The sequence below is a fragment of the Antechinus flavipes genome, chromosome 3, assembly GCF_016432865.1.
Source record: "Antechinus flavipes isolate AdamAnt ecotype Samford, QLD, Australia chromosome 3, AdamAnt_v2, whole genome shotgun sequence".
Lineage (NCBI taxonomy): Eukaryota > Metazoa > Chordata > Mammalia > Dasyuromorphia > Dasyuridae > Antechinus > Antechinus flavipes.
The window spans coordinates 568,954,970-568,969,514 of NC_067400.1; the positions used below are offsets into that span (position 1 = coordinate 568,954,970).

The 14,545-nt window shown below is 39.9% G+C and overlaps 1 long non-coding RNA gene across 1 annotated transcript in view; it reads left to right on the forward strand.

Moving 5' to 3' along the window:
- Window positions 1-669: 669 nt before the first annotated feature.
- LOC127555536 (uncharacterized) overlaps window positions 670-14,545 on the forward strand; it is a 40,867-nt gene continuing 26,991 nt past the window's right edge. The window contains exons 1-2 of the long non-coding RNA XR_007952234.1: window positions 670-799; window positions 7,824-7,919. This is a non-coding gene — a long non-coding RNA (uncharacterized LOC127555536). The remainder of the gene's footprint in view (window positions 800-7,823; window positions 7,920-14,545) is intronic.

Genomic DNA, 14,545 nt, shown 5'->3' on the forward strand with positions numbered 1-14,545 from the left:
TTTTTATGATCTTTTTGGGACACAGACCCAATAGAGACACTGCTAGGTCAAAGGATATGCACAATTTGATAGCCCTTTGGGCATAGTTCCAAATTGCTCTCAGAATGGTTGGATCAGTTCACAACTCCATCAACAATGTATTAGTGTCCCAGTTTTCCCACATGCCCTCAACATTTATCATTATCTTTTCTTGTCATCTCAGCCAATCTAGTCTAAGATGTAAAGTGGTCCTCAGAATTGTCTTAATTTACTAGCTGATTACCGATATCTGTAACCCTGATCTGGAGCTTGTAACATCCATCCCTCACGTGTTCAAATGGAAAAAAACATGAGCTTTGGAGTCCAAGGACCTTGCTTTGAGTCTCAGCAAAGCCATTTACTTCCTGTGTGACCTGAAACAACTTCCAGTCTTTCTGATGTTCCCTTTTCCCATCCGTCATGTGAGGGTTTTGGACAAGATAGTCTCTGAGGTTTCTTTCAGTCAAGATCTGTCATCTTATCATCCTTGCCCTCTGAGGAAAGATGGTATCTCTGACAGGTGCAGCTTAGAGTCCACAGAAACTGGTTGCCATGGAAATAGAACACAAGTTTCCAGGCAGACAAAGTCCTTTTATGATGTGCTAGAAGAGGGAAGCCTAAGACTGAGGATATAAACTGGGAGAAGTGTGGAGTTCATCCACTTTCATTGTTCAATAACAATCAGGGTTCAAAATATACTGCATGTAATGTGACAGGAGATTGGGAGGTGAGACTCTCCCTCTAGATTGGCTCCCTGAGGATAGGGATAACCGAATACATGGTAAGGACATTTTTTTAAAAATTCAACACTATCCTGTGTGGTCCTGGATTGGGTACAACAGTGCAATCAGACATGCTATTTTCTGACAGCAAGGAGCTCACCCTACCAGGATTGGGGAGAGAGGGAATGGAGGTAATAAGGCATGATTTCCAAGAGGGTCATTTGCCTTGCTCAGCCTCAATTTTCTCATCTATAAAATAACAAAAAGCTAAAAATTCTAAAACAGTTTCAAGGTTTGCAGAATATTTTACAGTCATCTCACTTGAGCCTCACAACTATAGAAGGCAGGCACGATTATTATGCCCATTTGACAAATGGGAAAACTGAGATCATCTCAGTTGACTTGACCAGGATCACTCCACTACTAAGTTTTAGAGACAGCATTTGAACCCTTTATCCAGTACATCAAGATATTTCTCAGAGCAAGCCCTTACTTCAATGAATTGTTCTAAGTCTCAAATGAATTCATATATGTAAAGTGCGTTGCAAACTTTGAAGTGCTTTGTGAATATGAATTGTTATTCTTGTTATTGTTGTAGTTATTAGTTAAGTTGGACAGAAAGATAGTTAGGGTATAGTCTTTTTAGTCAGAGAAAGAACCATCACCTGATTTTCTTGACTAATCACCCCATTTGGGATTTTCTTGGCTTAGAGACTGGCACAGTTTGTCATTTAACTCATTTTACAGATGAGAAAACTGAGACAAACAGAGGTAAGTGACTTGCTCGGGGTCACACCGCTAGTAAGTGTCTGAAGTCATATTTGAACCCACAAATAGTCTTCTTGACTCCAGACCCAGCACTCTACCCACTGCACTATTTAGCTACCCTGATTTTTTTTTTAAAGAACCATTAAGTCAAGTCAACAAGCATTTATTAAGGTCCTAACATGTATCAGTCACTGTACTGAATAATGGATATACAAAGAAAAGCAAAAGACAGTCCCCGATTTCAAGGAGCACACAGTCCAATGGAGGGGATACAACATGCAAACAGCTGTGGACAAATGCCAAGGATGTGAGATAACTAATAGAGGGAAGGCAGCAGAATTAAGAGAAATTGGGAAGATCTTCTTGAAGCAGGTGGAATTTTAACAAAAACTGGGAAGAAGCCAAAGAAAAACATTTCTTAGACGCAAAGACAATTTAGGAAATATTTAGGAGTTCAGAAAGAGGTTTGAGCAGCTGAAGGGTCATCTCCATGCTTGCCTCCTCCAGGAATAAAGTCAATCCTTGGTTCAAAAACTCTTTGGGGGAAGTATAAGTTCTGCTATGTTCTGCCAAACTAGAAAGGCTCTGATTGCAAGCTGGGAAATGTTTGTCTGTCTGTCCTTCATTTAAGGTCCAGTCTAGGTATAGTTTGCTTGAAATTCACCACCAGAAAATGGGCCACTAGTGAATATATTTTTGATTATAGGAACACATGAAGGGCAGCTAAATGATTCAACAGATAGAGTGCTGGATCTGAAGCATGAAAACTCATCTTCATGAGTTCAGATCCAGCTTCAGATATATATCAACAATGTGATTCTGGGCAAATAATTTAACCTATTTGTCTCAGTTTTCTCATCGGTCAACTGAGCTTGAAAAGAAAATGGCAAACCACTCCAGTGTCTTTGCCAAGAAAACGCCAAATGAGGTTATGGAGAGTTAGAAACAATTATAAAAACAAAGACTTAAACATCAGCAACAACTCATAAAAATCCAAATAGAAGGGCTTTGATCTACATTGCTACCAGGAATACCCACATCATAGGTACCATGAAAAAAGCATTGACTTTTGAGTAAAAGGACTGAGTTGGAGATCTCTCTCTGATGCTTGTGACACATGGGCAAGTCACTTAAGTAGAAGACTTAGCTAATACCAGATTGCTGGGGAAAGAAGTCCAATGTTAAAGAGTATTAAATGAGGGCTTTTTTTTTTTTTTTGCTTTATTACTTTATAACAATCAGCGATCAATATTTTAAAAATGACCTGAAGAGAGATTGGGAGGTAAGGATCTCCCTCCAGAATGGCTCCCTGAAGATGGGGATAATCAAAAATAGAGTAAAGATCACTCCCTGAAACTCAGTTTCCTCATCTATAAAAGGACAGGGGAGGTCTGAACCAGAAAGACTCTAAGGAACTTGGATTTTGGCTCATTCTGGAATAGTGTGGCCTTGCCAAGTGAAGCAAATAAAATGATTTGGCTAAGGTCACACAAATCATACTTTAGATCCTATGGACCTATAAGGAGCAATCAAGTATTAAATGCCCACTTTGACTCTTAGCTCCCAACCCCTTTCCATAATTTTCCCAGTCCCTCCTTTGACGAAAGCCTGATTGGGTATAATGTGAGAGTCTCCACTATCCAAGGCAAAGTCATGTTTCTTTTTTGAGGATCATTGAGAGAATTTTGGAAAAGAACCCAGTATTCTGACAATTTTGCATCTTAGAGCTAGAGAAAATTCCTTGAGATTTTGCTTCTTAGAGGGCTAAATCAAGGGTTTTTTAAATTTGCTAATGTAGTGGACCTCTTTGGCAGTTTGGGAGAAGTCTCTGGACCCTTTTTCATAAGCATATTTTTAAAACATAAAACAAAATACATAGTGAGAAAGGAAACCAATTGTAAAGAAAATCATCAAAATCTTTCTTTTAAAAAATGAAATTCATGGGCCTTACATGAAGAGCTCCTAAGTAAAAATGATCTCCAGTGTCCCTTATAAAGTTATCTATTCTTCTAGCCAGTCCTGTCCAATTTCTTCCTTGGACAAATGTCCAGAATAGTCAAGTAGATTTGAGTTCAAAAAAGAGCACATCCCTCCCTGGATTTTTGTAGGATTGTTGGCAAGTGATTTCAAAACATTAAAGTACTATAGAAACATCAGCTATTGTGAGCTTCTAACATTATTCTGATGGTGGAACCAAGCCTCCCGACATCCAAGGCCCAACATTTGAGTCCCCAACAGGGACACTCAAATAATCTACCTCTCTAGGAAAAAACACTACAGCAAGTTCTTATTGTAGGTGGATTTTTTAATACCAATGTGGGTGATTAAGTGGTACTCCAAGGACCACTGATTTGATTTAGGCAGGTACTCCAATCTGTCCAATCCAATAAAACACTTATTAAAGGCCTTTCAGGGACTAAGAGGTAGCTATGTGACTGAGTGGATAGAGCACTGAGCTTAAAGTCAGGAAGACCTGAGTTCAAATCCAGCCTCAGACACTTGCTAGCTGCATGATCCTGGGCAAGTCATTTAACCCTGTTTGCTGTCTCAGTTTCCTCATCTGTTAAATGAGCTAGAGAAGGAAATGGCAAAATATTCCAATATCTTTCCCAAGAAAATTCCAACTGGGAGTTGGAAATGACTTATAAAGAACTGAACAATGACAACAAATGTATATGAAATGTCCACTTTATTTGGTATCGTTAAATTCTTATTTTAAAAATTAAGGAAAAAATCCAGAGGTGATAAGTGGTAAAATGAGGAAGGATCACATTTCAGGAAGGCGAGACACTGGGCAAAGGAAAAGGCTAATGTAAGAGATGAAACACACAAGGTCTGGAGAAAATACAGGTAAACTTAGCTGGACTATATAGTAGAAAATGCAAAAATGAGTAATATGTGAACACTCTGGAAGCTTAAGTGGAAGTCTGTGAAATAGGGAGCATTTATACAGTGCTTTAAGGTTCACAAAGTGCTTTACAAATATTATTTCATTTTATTTTCATATCAACCCTGGGAGGTAGGTGCTATTACTGTCTCCATGTTTTAGATGAGGAAACTGAGTCAGACAGAGATAAAGTGACTTGCCTGGTGGCACACAGAGTCAATTCTTCCTGATTCTAAATCCATCATTCAATGCACTATACCATCCAGAAATTCCTAGTGAAATACTTAAATGCCAAACTAAGAAGTGCCTATTTAATCCTAGAGGCAGTAAAAAGTCACTGAAGGTGCTAAAGCAGATGGATACACTTGTACTTGAGAAAGATTATTTTGACAGTTGTGTAGAAGGAAAGCCCAATCATCAGGTTGTCATTATAGACCTGATGAGGTCCTATGCTTCCTGGACAGTGTGTATGGGAAGAAAGAGGAACTCAGGTCTTCCTGACTTCAGATGTTATGCTAATAAATATATATAAGAATCGGCAACAAACTGTATGTGGAGATTTTGGAAAAGGAAAAATGGAAACTCAATTGCCAACTTGGGTGACTGGAAAGATGGCAAGGCCCTCAAGCAAAATGGAAATTTTGGAGGAGGAATGGGTTGAAGAAGAAGATACATTTGGACACATTATGTTTGAAATGGGGACAGCTAAATGGAGAGTTCCTGCAAGTACTTAGAGACATGGAAATGATCAAGTTCAGGAAAGCAGAGAGCACTGGATTAGAGAATCATCTGCATATATATGGCATGGAATAAGCATTTATATAGCATCAACTTATATGCCAGACACTCTGCTAAGTGCCTTACAAATATTATCTTATTTACACCTGATTGTTGAAATGTTAGGACCTGATGAGATTACTGAGACTATGTAAAGAGCGAAGAAAAGGAACCTAAGGGGCAGCTAGGTGGCACAGTGGATAGAACACTGGCCCTGAAGTCAGGAGAACCTGAGTTCAAATCTGACCTCAGACACTTAATACTTCCTAGCTGTGTGACCCTGGGCAAGTCACTTAGCCCCAATTGCCTCAGGAAAAAAAAGGAACCTAAAAATGACTTCACAGAATTTTCCAGGAGAAAATAGAATGAACACCTACAGAGTGGGGTAGTGGGACAAGGGAACAAGCATTTATTAAGTATCTATTATGTGCCAGTCACTGTGCTAAAGACTGCTTTATTGCCATCTCATCTGATTCTCGCAACAGTGCCAGGAGGAAGTGGTCAACCCTGTCAAACATCGGGAACTATTATTATCGAGGGAGGAAATCTGAAGGGAAAAAAAAAGCAACTGAGTTCACTTTTCTCTCTATAAAGGCAGTTTCCATCTCCATTCCTTAGTAGATGGACTCATGAACTGCTCTGTTCCAAGGTATAATCTCATAGTTCTGCTGGTCATGGGGTTTGAGTTGCCAAGTCAAATCAGTAATGAGCTAGTTTCAGGTTTATAAAAACTTTCCCCAACAAACCATATGGGGTAGATTAGGGAGTCTCTTCATTTGACAGTTGAGGAACCCAAATCCCAGAGCAGTAAGATCATACAACTAGTTAAGCCAAGAGGATTCTTGGTCAATTATTGATTGGACTGAGTGGCCTGTGAGGTCCTTTCTAATTCAAAGATTCTGTGATTTTTGTAAAAGTTTGGAACTAGAAGGCAAATTCCAGATTCTACTGATAGACTGACTGCTGGGTCCCATTTTCTCTACATCAGGGTGGCTCTTAACTCATTAAACAGAATCACAGAAAACTAAATAATTTGTGAACCAGATCCCAATTTTTGCTTTTGTATAAAGTCTACAAAACTGCAACAAATAGAAATTAAGATTTACTTGAAAAATAAAACGGGGTGAGGGGTGCTGTGGAATATGGCAAGAGACCAAGAGCCAGAAGATCTGAGTTCAAGTATGCTCTTCCCTACTCTTTCCTGATTTTCAGTGCCATTGACCAAATCACTCGTCCTTTCCAGTTCTCCATTGACCTTTAAAGGTTATTCCCAGATCTGGCACATGATGAATCATCCATTGACTTGGTACAAAAGCAGAGAACAGAAAGTACCTTCCTGTTGGGCTTCTGCCCTGCCCTGCCTTATCCTCAGACGTCAATGTCTTAGCTAACAGACAGCAGAGGACCCCTAGCTTACTTCCATCAGCCTGACCCTGGAGACAACTCCAAGTTCAAGGAATTTGCTTCTCTAGAAAGAATCCTACAGATTGGTAGTGATTAAAAACATAGTGATTAGTTCATTTAAAAATGAATTTGGAAGCAAAAATCCATTAGCATTTAAAATGAAAAAAAATAAAAGACTACGGGCTGCTCCTTTGGGCTCCATCTGTTCTTCATTTTGCTAACAGGAAAAGCCCTGCTTCCAGATTTAATTGTATAAATTCCAAAACACTGACTATCCTTGGGTTATTTTGGGAGACCTTGTGGGGGTAAGAATAGGAGCCCTAGATTTGGAATTATTGGACCCAGGTCTGTGCCAGGATTGTTAATGACTACCTGGGTGACTTTAGGTCAGTCACTTTTCTTCTCTGAGCCTCAGTTTCCCTAATAAACTAAATGGTATCTAAGGTTTCTTCCCACTCCATTCCTATGGATCTAAGATTTGATTACAATTCTTTTTTCACCTAGCATAGAGCTTGACACAGAATAGGCCCTAATGTCTATTGAATTTGAACCTGTAGGGGTCCTTCTAGCTTTAATAATAATATCGTACTTTTTAATAGCATTTTAAAGTTGGTAAAACATCTTACTAAATGCATTAACTTGATACAAAAGCAGATGTGATGGGCACCTTCCATGAAGTGTTGAAAGCGATGCCTAAGCACCAAGGGTATTGACTTGGTGGGACATTGCTATGCCTTCTACCTTGTACCAAGAAGATGGCAGGTCTCAGAACTAAGGTCCCAAAGGAGCAGATCTAGTGAAGCTCTTGCTGTTTTCTGTCCCATCTGTAGATACATGGACTTTTGAAATTTGTCTATCTTTGATGATCTGTGGTCACTTGGTTAAGAACTTCCAAACTATTCTTTCTGGGGTCTCTTACAACTCTAACAGAGATTCTATTAGATAACAAACTGAGTTTCTGTAAAGTTTCTGTAAAGTATAAAAATGATATTATCAACTCACACCATATGAAACCATCCAGAGACCTTATCTGGTCAGCTTGGGAGAGGACCAGAGTCTTCTCTAAACTTTTAAGTCACAACAGCATGTTCATGTTGGAGTCCATTACAGCACTGGGAAGCTTTTAAGCAGAGAAAACTCTTATAGAGGGACTATGAACCTCTCGAACATTAAATATTCATAATTGTGGTCTAACCACCTGAAACGTGATGACAACTAACAGGTAATGTCTATATGTTTCATGGCAGGGGCCAAGGATAGATTGTACCAAAGGTGGTTCTCCTACAAGTGAGGCAACCTGGCAGTGAGACCCTGCCTCCTGAAGCAAGGCCCAGATCTCACAGGTAAAATGAACAGACCTGATGCGGTGCCAGGTATTACAGGACACTTATGTTTTGATTTGTCCAGGGAAAGTTCTCTGTCTCACCAGTTGTAAAGGTCTATGTGTTGACTCAAGCTCATCATCACGCTCATGCCTAGTAACAAGGGCACACTGTGTTTGGAGTTTATAGATGATACTCTAGTGTTTGCCAGAAATTATACATAGACTAAAGTTTGGTGTACCTACAAAAATATAGGACTTCTAGATATAATCATAGGTATATCTCCTGCTATTTAGAGTTGGAAAGAACAGAGAACATTTTTTTTTTCTAAATCCTTGATTGGATTGCTTTCCATTTGTTTTTATATCACCTTTGTTTCCTAATATACCCCTCCCTTTTGTCTCTCTCAAAGAGTCATTATTTATATTAAAAAATTGAAAAGAAAGAGACAGAGAAAAAGAGGAAAGAGGGAAGGGAGAGAAAGAAAGAAAGAGAGAGAAAAAGAGAGAAAGAAAAAAAGAAGAGAGGAAGGGAGGAAAAGAAAAAGGGAAGAAAAGTTCAGCAACATTAACCAACACACAAATAAAACCTGAAATTAAGAAATGTTCCACACTCATAATCCTCCAGCTACCACAAAGGAGGGAGCCCAATATAGTACATTCTTGTATCTTCTCTTGAGAGCCAAGTTTGGTTTTTCTTTTTAATGACTAACAATAGCTAGCATTTCTATAGAATTGTAAGTTTTGCAGAACATTTTGCCTATTTTGACTCCTCTGACCCTCACAACAATCCTGGGGTGTGATCACTGTTACTATCCTCACATTATAGATGAAGCAACAAGAGAGCTTAAGTACCTTGTCCCAGGTTACGTATCTAGAAAGTATCTGATGTTGGATTTGAACCCAGGTCTCCTTGACTCCGGGTGCAGCGTTCCATCTACTGAGCTCACAGATGTCTCCTTTTATACAATGTATCGTTTCAAAGATTTTAGAACATAAATAACCTAGTCTAATTGCCTCATTTGAGACTTTGACACACTATACGAGTCTCCGATTAAATCTCCTGGCCACCTCCCCGGCACGTACAAAGGACTGCGTAGAGCCCGCGTTTTCTCTGGAGCGGACCTTCGGTGCTAGCACCAAGGCTGGCCAGCGCTTCTGACTCAGGTCTTGTTCCCACGCAGAGTAGCCTCCATTTCTGCAGAGAAAATAACGCTGTGGGTTTTGTTGTTGTTCAGCCTGATCACTCGGCTTCGCGCCCTAGGAGTCTCCCCATATTCCTTCGAAGTCACCGTGTTCATTGCTCGTTTCATTCCTTCAGTTTCAGTCACTCCCCAATCACCCAGCGTGCCCTTCGCGCCATCTCCGTATTCCAGAATGCCGCTATCAGCACTCTGGGGCATGAGACTTTCCTTGTCAATAACCAAGATTACAGGTTATTGACCACCTCGGTTTTCAGTGTAATAAGTCACCAAGCACTTTACAGTCAGAGCTGCTGAATAGAAAATCGGGTAGGAGAGCCTCTCCCCGGAGGCCTTCACCCAGCAAATCAATGAAGAATAATAGTGCTCACATCTCTCTACTAGAGTCCCTGCTTGTCTGTGCGGGGCAGCTAGGTGGCGCCATAGTGCACAGAGTCTCTACCTGGAATTGGGATAACTAGCTTCCTGAGTTCAAACTTGGCTGTGTGTCCCTTGTAAGTGACTTTATCCTGCTTACCTCAATTTTCTCATCTGTAAAATGAACTGGAAAAGGAAATGGCAAACAACTCCAATATCTTTGCCAAGAAAATCCCCAATGGGATCACAAGAATCAGACAAAAATGACTGAACATGAAAGAAAAATCCAGCTGCAACTAAAAAAATCAGATCTGGAAGGAAATGAAATCTTCTTTACCTCTTCCATTACTTTTACTTCTTCTTTCAATGTTTATTGTTGCTTTTTAAAACCTTGATGTTATTTCCTAATACCTCTTCCTAGTAGAAACCTGTAGCAAATTATTATATGTCTAACAATATTTATGTAGTATTTTAAATTTTGCAAAGTACTTTATGATAACTCATTTGATGCTCACCACAACCTGGGGGGGGGGGAGGGCAAGGGAAGTGCTATTATTAATCTCATTTTACAGATAAGGAAATTGAGACAGAAGGTGGTTAAGTTGCCATGGATCACATAACTAGTATCTGAAATGGGATTCTAGCTTAGATCTTTTTGCCTCCAAGTCCTACACAATCTTTCTTCTGTGCCACTTAGCTGTCTATAAATAAATGCTTTCTAACATCTCTCCTATATTCTTCCTTTTCTGATACTGCCATCATCCTAGCATAGGCCTCATCCCCTCATCCTAAGCTATTTCAATAACCTGATGGTTGGTCTTTTTAGTACAATTCTGTTTCCAACTGGAGTCCATCCTCCACTCAATTGCCAAAGTGATCTTTCTTACTGTTGTTCTATTAGAAATCATGAGCAGGATGCTCTCAGATCAAATATCAAAGACTTGGTGCTTTTCAGTCGTTCAGTGATCCAACTCAATTTCAAAAGACTTTGGAAAGAAAATGCCATCTGCATCCAGAATGAATGCACTGAATGCAAATCAACACATACGATGTTCACTTCTTTTTTCTGTTTTTTTTTCTCTCTCCCATGGTTTTTCCCTTTTGCTCTGATTTTTCTCTCCCAATATGATTCACAAAGCATTGTGTATTAAAAATAAACAAAATTTATGAGAGAAAAAAAGGATGCTCTCAGAAAAACCCAGAAAGTCTTCCATGAGTTCACACAAAGTGAAATGTACTGTGTACAAAGTAATAGCAGTGTTGTGAGTTGACCAGCTATGAATGACTTTGTTATTCTCAGCAGTGCAACTATCCAAGACTACTCTGATGAAAAATACTATCCATATTCAGAGAAAGAACTGATTGTGTCTGAATACAGATTTATTTTTCTTGTGGGCTTTTTTGTTTGTTTGTTTGGGGGGAAAATCTGTTTCTTCCCCCACAACATGACCTTTATAGAAATGTTTTGCATAACTTTATATGTCCCTTCTCGAGGTGGGGGAGGGGGAGCAGGGAGGAAGAGAAAGAATCTAGAACTCAAAGTTTTTAAAACAAAAGTGAAAAATTCTTTTACATATAACTAGAGAAAATAATTTTTTAAAAAAATGACAAAATGATATTCCTAAAATTCAAGTCTGACCATATTATTCCACCTAGACCCCTACTCAATAAACTCTAGGACTCTCTAGAGTTTCCAGGATCAAGTAAAATCCTCTGACATTCAAATTCTTTCAAACCCTGGCTCTCTCCCACCTTTCCCATTCCCTTGTACCTTACTCACTCTCATATGCTATCCATTTGGTGACCCTAGCCTTTTTGCTGTTCCTCATACAGCCTAGGCCTTTTTTGCTGGCTCTCCCTTATGCCTTGAATGACCCTCTCATCTCCATCTCCTGGAATCTCTGATTTCCATCAAGTCCCAGCTGAAATATCACTACCTATGGGAAACTTTTACCAATCCCCCTTGAAGATAGTGTTTTCTCTGCCTTGACAATCTCTCATTTATCCTGTCTATAGCTTGTCTGTACATTTGTGTTTGCATGTTGTCTCCTTCCTTAGATTGTAAGCTCTCTAAGGGCAGGGACTGTCTTATGCTTCTTTTTATATCTCTAACTCCTCGGCACTGTGCCTGTCCCTCGTTATTATTGTTGTTCAGTCATTTCTGATTCTTCAGGACCCAAAGACTCGCCAATGCTCTCGTGGGGTTTTCTTGGTAAAGATAACGGTGTGGTTTGGCATTTCCTTTTCAGGGTCTTCCTGACTGCAGGCCCAGCTTTCTATCCACTGAGCCATGCAGCTGCCTCTAGTAGACCACTTCTATTATGCCTGACTTTTGATGACCCCATTTGGAGTCTTCTTGGCAAAGATACTGGATTGGTTTATCATTTCCTTCCCCTGTTCTCAAGACTTCAATCCTTTCCATAGTTTTCAAGCTGCAGCTTTGAGTTCTGAATCTCTGCCAAAATGATGATGTTTCCTGTTTCCATTGTATTTCAAGGCTGCAAAGCACTTTCTTCTCAACAAACCTGTGACCTGGGGGTCCATTCCTGGGTGAGAAAACTGAGGCACAGAGCAGTGTGTAGTGGCTCCCCTGTGACCCCAACGTGGGAATAGAGACAGGAATCCAGGTCTCCTGGCTCCAGATCCTGCATTCTTTCACACCCCAGCATCCTCTCAACTCCAGGTCATCAGCAGATCTCTCAGATAAGGTTTAAAATCCATATCCGATGAATATCTCTCATCCTATAGTACTAGGGAAGCTAAATATCATTTAAACAAAGGTGTTTGGGGGTTTTTTAGGGGCTGATTAATTTTAAACTACCACCATGTGCAAGTGAGAACTATGTGCTAATTATGTGAGACACAGCACTGGGAACTGGAGGGCATAGTTTAATATCCTATGAGTCAAATGAGCTTTTTCACATTCCAGTTTTAAGAGGAGTCTTTTAAGTGAATATGGCACTAATGAAGGGGGTTTGAGTCCCAGCTCTAGGAGCCTGAAAATTATCTCTTAGATGTATCTTAGATACAGCTGTCTGGAGCCTAGTCTCAGTTTGAAGCCAGCGCCTGAAAAAAAGACAAAGTTATATTCCTGACTCCACTGTTGACTCACTAGATAAAGATGCTATAGAATCAGAGATTCACAGCATGTCAGGGCTGAAAGGGAACTTGGATGCCATCTGCATCTCTGGGTTAGAGAAGCAGCATGGTACGATGGAAAGAGCATGGGCTTTGAAGTCATAGAACTTTGATTCATTTACATCTTGTCATCTTGGGCAGTCACTTCACTTTGCTGAGTCTCAAGTTTCCCCATCTGCAAAATGAAGGGATTAAACTAGATGGTCTCTAAGGTCTCTTCTGGAGTTCAATGTGTCTAGGATCCTAGTCCAATATGCCCATTTTACAGATAAGGCTAACAGGCTCAAAAAGGATAAAGTGTTTGCCTGAAGCCACTCACATAGCCAAGAAGTAGAAGATCCAGAATTCAAACTCAATTCTTCCCTTTCTTAAATTTAATGCTCTTCTTGTTCTCCCAATTTGGATAAGTTGCTCTCTCAATAGATTGTAATGTGCCAGAAGCTCATTAGCTGCCCAGTATGTATCAGAGAATCAAAAGATCATAGATTTAAACCCAGGATGGATTTTAGAAGTCTTTTGGTCACACCACCTCATTTTGTAGTTGAGAAATTGAGTTCCAGAGGGGTTCACTTGCCCATTGTTATAAGGAATATGGTCAGCATTTGAACTCAAGAACTCTGAACCCAGATTCAGTATCTATTTCACCGTGTATGGAGGCTTTGTTTCTCCATAGGTAAAATAAAGACAAGAACATTTTGAGAACTCTGCACTCCTTTGTTTCCAAAGCCAGAGAGGTATAAAGAATGTCCGCTTTTCTTGGCACTCATTAGTCATGGTTAGATGGACCACATAAGCCCCATCATTGTGGTGTAGATTTTGTAATTGGCCAGGCAGGTCAAAACATTCAAGAGCTAATTCCAAAGATGTGAGGTACATAATTATTCCTCATTACAGCTCCTTATTAGAGAGCCTTCCAGCAGAGGCTAGAGGACCAGCTGTGTGAACTATGGGGTAGTCAGATTACCCACAGGATGGGAGGTTGAGCTCACAAAGATGCCAAATCAGATGAAAGTCAGCCCAGTCTTTTTAGAACTATGAAAAATGTAAATCTCTCTCTCTTGTCTGACATAAGAAAGTATGACACCCAAGAAGGAAGCCCAGTAGAGTTGGGTAGGATAAGGATTATTTTCTTCTCAGTATTTGCATCCCCAGTGTGAGTAGAGTACTTGATGCATAGTAGGCACTCAATAAATATTGATTAATTTGGGAATGGAGGACTTGGATTCAAATCTCAAGCTTGACTAATTATTACTTATGCAGTCTGTGAGCTATTCACTGCACACACCTGTCTAAGTCCAACTCAGTTGCTTCATCCATAAAATGAAGCCCATTTGCCCAGATCTTTACAGAGATCTGTAATCCTTTGATCCTGAGGGTTTCTTCCACTTGTCAATGTTAGGACAGTGCTGTAGAGTGCATGTGCTGACCCACTCTCTCAAAGCCAAGCAAAGCAGATCTCTTTCTCAAGGGTCAAACCTGAAAGGTTTGAAGATATCTTTTTTTTCTCTATTAGCTTGAAGTTTCTACCTAATTATTACCTAATTTTAGGGGTTCATTGCTAGCACATTAGTTCCATTTAATTACTTAACATATATTATTTTTTAGATAAAGGGATATTTACTTTACATATTGAGCAAGAATAAACTTATATTTCCCCCAACCTTTCTGTGGCACACTCCTCCCTATACCACCTCAATCTCTGGGAAAGTAGTCTGCAAAATTTAGTTGACTTCCTACATAGCACTTCCCCCATCAAGTTAACGTCCAGATATTGCACAGCTACCAGATAATTCCTTCCATTCAGTGGAGACCTAAATGTTACTCCAGAAAATCATTCCTGGGTCCCTTCTTGGTCCCTCAGGCACTTAGCCTAGAGTCTGAGTCCCAGATTTCTGTATTCACTCTACGGACCTTTAGATACTCCCAAGGTCAGAGACTCCTCTCACTTCAG